The following is a 7,363-nucleotide window of genomic DNA, read 5'->3' on the forward strand; positions in this document are numbered from 1 at the left end:
GCTATTTTTGCAGCTAATAAAAATAATCTATGGCAAAACAATGGGTGAACCTACATTCATTTTAATGATGCAAACCTTAAAGTTTATTAGTAATAATAATCACCTCTACAGGAGCAAAATAGAAGAAAAATAAATCCAACCGAAAGAAAAATTTCACCTAATTTAACAAGATCCACAAGTTTCCTGTATTCTTTTCTTTTACAGCATGGGTCATTAAATTGTTGAAGTAGCCTCCTGAAACAAACATTTTTATCCCCACTTTAAAGATTTTTAAAAATGACAAAAAAATAATATTAAAGAAAAAGTCCAAGAACACACAACTGGTTAGCGTCTGGCTCAGAGATGCTCGAGTACCTTAGCGTAGAACGTAAACTCCCTTTCACATCTTGGGAGTCAAATCTTCAAATACAAGGTGCAAGGAATCATCACTTTTCCTTCCATTGTCCCTTCACTCAAAGGGAGGACCAAAAAATTCAATGTTTTAATCTAGTCATAGTTTTGTTTTAACTGTCTAGAATGTCAGACTGCAAATTGTTTGTTTACTCCGAATTCACATTAGTGAAGATGACAGTGCAAATTCCCTTAACAGGGAAAGATACACAGTAGTTGTCTTTACGGGAGATAAATCGTTACTTAATGTTACTTAGAAGTATACTTATACAATAATGTATAATATTGATATAGTTACTCTTTCCTCTAAGGAAAATTTTTAAAAATTATATTATCAAGGCGACTGCCCGCAGACTCACAGTTTGGTTCTGTCTGGCGTCCTTGATTCTATGCAGGGGATAAGAACCTCTGTCTACTGAACTCCTCTCGAGCTCGGACAGGGGTAAGCTCAGAATTAAGGTCCCTGGATATTGATGACCTTAGCAGAAATAGCTCTGAACCAGTAATGGGATTGACCTAGGATAATTAATTCACAAAGCCTATTAATCAAGAGTAAGGCAAAAACAAACAAATAAGCTAAAAAAAGACAAAGAGCTTCAAGTCCTGTGGCAAACACACTCTTTGTCCATGTATTCTATGTTATTTGAGAAAAAAGCTCTTTCCAGCATTGATTGATATCTATTCTCAGAAATTTACTTGCCATTTTCTGAAATAAAAAAATCAATTTTTCTGATCAAGAAATTTTTCCTGATCTAATTGTAAAAACTATCCTTGTCAACAACTTCACTTGGCATAATCTATTTTTACTCTTAAATGAATCAAACAACTATTTTCTCCTCCCTTTTCAGCTCCCTGCAATGCCTTGTATGTTAGTATCTCTGCTATTTCTTATTTTTTTTGTTTTGGCAAAAAAAAAATCCTGGACGAGTTGGAATACAGTCTTTATAATGTTAATGACATCTGCCTAATTATATCTTCCTTATACTTTATTGTATCTTTCCTAGTTTCTGTTTGTTTTATTACATTGGTCATTTCATTTTTCTTGTTTTTTATTTCATTAAAAACAATGAGTTTTTATACAACAATTTATTGACTGTCTACCCTTTGTTAGAGTATGCTTACCAAAAGTGTATTGCAGTCTTCAAAATTAGGCTTTTCAAATGAGATCATTTGGTCAAGGGTATCCCGCTGAGCATATATTCTATGATCTAAGAGTAGTCAGTGTCCAGTTCACAGGGTGCATTGAATGAGCAAGAGAAAGCAATTATAATAAAATTAATATGATTTCATTAGTCCCATAAACATGTTTTGAGCACCTAATTTGTATCTAGCAAGTGGTGATTAAGCGCTGAATGTTATACAAAAAAATTAAACCCTATTCCCTATGTCATGATCCAGTACAGGAGATAGGTAAGTAAAAAAAATTAATCACAATAAAGATTTCCAATTAAACAAAATTGGGAATATCTAAGAGATACTCTGTGGTATAAATAGAGGTGGTTTTCATCTTATGACAGGCTTTTAATAAAAATTTTTTAGGTTAGCTAAGTCATTTATGGATCTAGTTGCTTTCTGAATTTAGGGTTTTATTGGTGTTTCTCCTTTCCATTTTCCCCCAGTGTCATGGGTTTTTACCATTAACAATTCCTTTCCTGCTGTTTATAATAGACTGTAAAGATGTAGAGAAAGTAGATGATGTGTTGAATTTGCCATCTTTTCTTAACATCTTTCATCCTCATGACCAAATTTCTCATCTAACTTTACCAAAGTAGGACATTTAATTTACTCTAAGCTTAAAACTGGAAATTTTTAATTAGCAAGAATAATATATAATATTAATAGCAACTAAAATGAAAACATCTAAATGTATAAATTATAAGGTTTAATCATATGTGGTTTCATCTAAAAATTTTCAACAGAGCTCTGTGTGATTTTAGCAGTGATAGTGTCTAAACACATTTGAATACTTATGTTTTATTATGCAAAATTAATTTGGCTTTCATTTACTCTGTTAGCAGGAAGGAAGCATCACATTTCAGAGGCTTATGGTAAAAAGAAAAAAAGAATATTGTAGTGGTTCCTACTCCCACCTGCCCAGCACATGTATAGCCATAATTTACTCTATACTTTGTGCTGACTCTGGCACTAGTTTGGTTTACTGGAGGGATTTTGGAAGCCTATGAGCATCACAACCTGCCTCCCAAGTTTTACGGCACATTTGGTTTCATTGATTCTCATGGATTGAGCAATTTTGTAGATCATGAAAACTTATTAGAAAGAGTCAAATTCCCCAAAGTCCATTTTTTCACACTTATGATTCCTGGTTGATGTATAAATGTTTTTTAAAGCAGTAAAATTATATGTTGAAATTTTATATCCAATTTTAAGGATATTGGAATACTGTCATTTTACAAAACAAAAGCATTATAAGCTAGCTGAAATGTCTTGCAAAAACATGAATCATTAGCATACTTTTTAAGTACTCACCATTTTAAAACTTCAAGGTTTTAAAAATGAATCTTCATACATGTCTACATGAGATATTTGCATTTTTTTCACAGCGTCAGACAAGTATGTTCCCAGAACCATCAAGATGATATTTGATTCAGGTAAAATTATCAAAACTATTGTGTGACAATTTGGTGAAGAGCAAGATATCTACATAGTTTCACAGTAACTACCCACCAATTATATATTATTTATAAAGAGGAAAACGAGTAGATTACAGTGGAGAAACCTGATAGAAACCACCTAAGAAGTGATCAGTAATGAGACATGCTGGAATAATCTGATGCTAAAATAGACACAGTGTCACTCTTGTGGGATTTTAACCAAAAATGCATAGTCTGAATCTAATCATGAGGAAATATCAGACAGAAATAAAACTGAGAGACTTTCTACAAAGCAATGGCTTGTCATGAGATGGTTGTGAAAGACAAAGAGTAGAGAACTGTTGCAGATTAAAGGAGATTAAAGAGATAGGGCAGCTAAATACAATACGTGATCCTGGATTATATTATTTCTTGGCTCTATTATTGGACATTATCAAGACAATGGGTGAATTTTGAATCATATCTGTAGGTTTGATAATAGTATTAGATCATTATTAGTTCTCTGATTTTGGCAACTATACTTGGTTATGAAAGAGAATGTTCTTGTTCTGAGGAAATACACATTGAAGTATCTTAACGTAATGGGACATCATGTCTGCAAACTTACTCTCTGATGATTCTGATAAAGAAAAAAATATATGTATGAAGGTACATACTTTTAATTTTTTGTGACTTTTAAATTGGAAATAATTTCAAACCTACCTAAAGTTGCAAGAATAGTAAAAGGAACTTCAGTATCTCCTCCTCCCAGGTTCCTCAATTGGTAACATAATAACACTTTTGTTTAGTTATTCTCTTTCTTTTCCTATTTTTACAATTCCTGAGTATGCTTCCAATTATTTCAAAATACGAAACCACCAAAAGTTAAAAGAGTGAATATTTTCTACTTTTTGCTTGTAAATAGGTAGTGTAATAAGGTAGTGGTTAAGAAAATTGTCTATAGAGTAAGAGATGCTCAAGTTCAAGTCCTAGCTCTTTTGTTTTCTGTCCTGACATTTTTCTCTGAGCTTCAATTTTCTAATATGTAAAATGCTGGGCATACTGACCTTAGGCCGTCAGTATGAGAATCGAATGGGTGTTAATTACTTAGCATCATTAACTGGCACACAGTGAGCAGGCAATAATGGATTATTAATTTTCCTCCTATTTCTGTCATGTCTATGTATCCTTTCTCTTCTCCTGACGAATTCAAATAATTTCAGTGTTTACTTTAAAAAATGTTATCCTCTCCTTTTACTCCAGGATGTTCAAGCCTTGTTTCTTTTGTGAAATTAATGAAGCACTCTCAGACATTTGTGTATCTAGCCTTTGAGGACTAGAAATACATACCTTACCAATGAAAGAATTCATGTTCTTTCTCTTTGGGGGTGGTTTTATGTGATTTTTCACTTCATATTTTGAGTCTCTGCTTTGGAAGCTATTTGTAAAATTTATATGATTTATTGGACCTGCACATTGCTTTAAAGTCAAATGTTGAAAAATAAGTAGGATATATCCTATTTGTTTTATTGGTTAGACTGTATTTCTTTTAGCTGTTAGTTTATTCTTATTCTGGCTTTGATATGTTACTGATATAAAAATTAAATTGAAGAGTTATTTTATTGAGTTAAGTGAATATTTACTTTTTATTACCATTGTAATGCATTGTTGGCTTACCAAAACTTAACAAGTTATTGAACCTCAACTTGCTATTGAGAAAACTTGTGGGAAAAGGGCTTGTCAGCTTTATTACAGATACTGTGCCACGCGAAACATTCCACCTGGTAAAGGTGAATCCATGTATTAGTAAAAATATTACTCATAAAGTAAGAAGTAGTTTGCTGTTCAACTCTCTGAATCAGAGCAGACATTAAATATAATTGGGAGTCTATAATTCAGCCACTTTCACCACAGTAATTTAATCATTGAACTAATAATAGTAAAACCGTTAATAACCCTGAGATAAAATTCCTCAGTGGTTTTTCTCCTTCATGATACCTTTCTCCTCTTCCTTCTTTTAACCTAAATTATGTAATAGTTGTTTAATTGAAACAACCATTGGTAGAGGGCAACTGATTAAAGAAAATGTTAGATAAAAAAAAGATTTATTTTCCAGTCAAGAATGATAAAACTTAGGAAAACAAATACATTTGATGTTGTTTATAATACTAAACCCAATGAACAGAGAAAGCAAAACGATTTATCTGACATTCCCTTTGTTAAGTATATTCATGGTGTTTCTTCACTTGATTATTAGCTCTTCCAAGCTACTCTCTGCTACATAGCAGCATCTTCATGTGTATTTGGTAAATCAATACATTTTAGAGAAACTAATCTTAATTATATTTCATTATAATAAAGAACTTGGAATTGATGATTATTTCTTAAATCATTGGCCAATGACTTGCTTATAATCTGCATATTCAATAAATTATTGAATAGCATCCATAAAGGTTTTAGAAATAAAACCAAGCACATCATTTTTCTCCTGTATAAAGCCATAGTATATACTGGAAGAATTGGGTTTGCTTCAAAAAGAAGAAAATAAAGCTGGAAAACTTCCAGAGAAATCATAATTAATAGCAAAGTGATTGGAAGCCCTCATATAAAAAATATTTTGAATAGAATCTTGAGAACTCAGAAAATATTGCCTTAAAATAGATATGCTTGTAATTTATAAAATCTTGAAGGCAGTAGGCCTTATGAATATGGATTTATGCAACATTAAGAAACATCCTCTTACGTTACTGCATTATATACAATAGCCAAGATTTGGAAGCACTAAAGTGTCCATCAGTAGATGATTGTATAAAGAAGATGTGGTACACACAATGGAATATATTATTCAGCCATTAAAAAGAAAGAAATCCTGCCATTGGCAACAACATGGGTAGATATAGAGGGTATTATGCTAAGTGAAATAAACTGGGCAGAGAAAGACAAATACCATATGATTTCACTTACATGTGGAATCCAAAACAAAACAAAATGAACAAAACATCAGTAGACTCATTGACACTGAGAAGTGACTGTTGGTTACCATGAGGGAGGGGTTGGGGGTGGTGGCCAGGGTGGGTGAGGGGAATAAAGAGGCACAAAATTGCAATCATAATATAAGTTGGTCACAGGGATGGAAGTGCAGAATGGAGAATATAGTCAATTGTTCTGTAACGTCTTTGTATGTTGACAGATAGTAACCGCACTAGTGGGGGTAAGGATTTAATAGTGTGCTAACTGTTGTATCACTATGTTGTATACTTAAAACCAATATAATATTGAATATTAACAATAGATCAATAAAAAAAATCAATAAAAAAAGAAACACTCTCTTAAGTTTGAAAGATAAAGCAAATTAATGCAAGGAACTTTCTTTATACAGAAGTTATAAATTTTATGGGATTGATACAAGTTGAAAATTATTTAGTTTAAAGGGTTTCAAGTAAAATCATTTTTATTTGGAAAAATCTTAACAAATTTGGATTAGAAGTGCTTTAAAGGTGTAGTTTTATCTTTCAGAGTTACTTAAATTGGTACCCCAAACTGATACCCCTCAAAATAGCCAATTTATATGCCCTAGGAAGGAAAACAGTGCAGTTCCCTTTTAGAGTTCAGTGAGGACAGCCTCTTACTTAGGAATGTAGACCATGGAGCCAGGCTACCTGGCTTTACCACTTCTGTGTGCCTGAGCAATTTGCTTAATATTTCTGTGTTTCTAAAATGGGAATAGTGCTAATCCACTTAAATGAATCAATTTATGGAAATTGGGCAATAAGCCTTATGTACTGCTATTTCCTCTCTCACATTTATTCATTCATTGTGTTACTGAGAGGAACCACTTTTTCTGTGTAGGCATAGATTCTTTTCCACAATGAGCATCTCTTTTTAGTGACCTTTTGAGTTGTAGCTATAGATGCCATCTAAGCATCTTTAATATTCTGTAGCTTCTAATTCAAGAAACATCCTTAAAGATTCAAGTATAAATGGCTCATGAATTTTAGATATTATTTTCTGATATTGTTTGTATTTGATTCCATTCATACAGTTTTGCTTGAAGAATGTACCTACCTTTACATCTGATATAAAGTAAGTGTTGTTTTAATTTTCCTGAATGTCTCACTTCACTTATTCTCTCAATATTTTAAATATTTCACTCTACTCTCTTCGTGCTTAAATGGCTTCTGAGGAGAAGTCAGGTGTAAATCTTATCTTTGCTCCTCTTCTCTCTTGCTTCTTTCAGAATTTTTCTTAATCTTTCATTTTCTACAGTTTGAATGTGATATGACTAGGTGAAGTATTTTTTGGCATCTCATATGCATTTGTTCATTTTTTCTTGGATATTCTATTCTGACTTTTTTTTTTTTTTACCCCCTGTCTTTTTTCTC

General features: G+C 32.2%; 1 long non-coding RNA gene across 1 annotated transcript in view; it reads left to right on the forward strand.

Annotated features, from left to right (window-relative positions):
• The window catches only part of LOC118926098 (uncharacterized), a 29,790-nt gene extending 22,661 nt beyond the window's left edge, over window positions 1-7,129 (forward strand). Inside the window, exon 4 of the long non-coding RNA XR_005030336.2 lies at window positions 7,024-7,129. This is a non-coding gene — a long non-coding RNA (uncharacterized LOC118926098). The remainder of the gene's footprint in view (window positions 1-7,023) is intronic.
• Window positions 7,130-7,363: the final 234 nt, after the last annotated feature.

Source organism: Manis pentadactyla, chromosome 9 (genome assembly GCF_030020395.1).
Source record: "Manis pentadactyla isolate mManPen7 chromosome 9, mManPen7.hap1, whole genome shotgun sequence".
In the NCBI taxonomy this organism is placed as follows: domain Eukaryota; kingdom Metazoa; phylum Chordata; class Mammalia; order Pholidota; family Manidae; genus Manis; species Manis pentadactyla.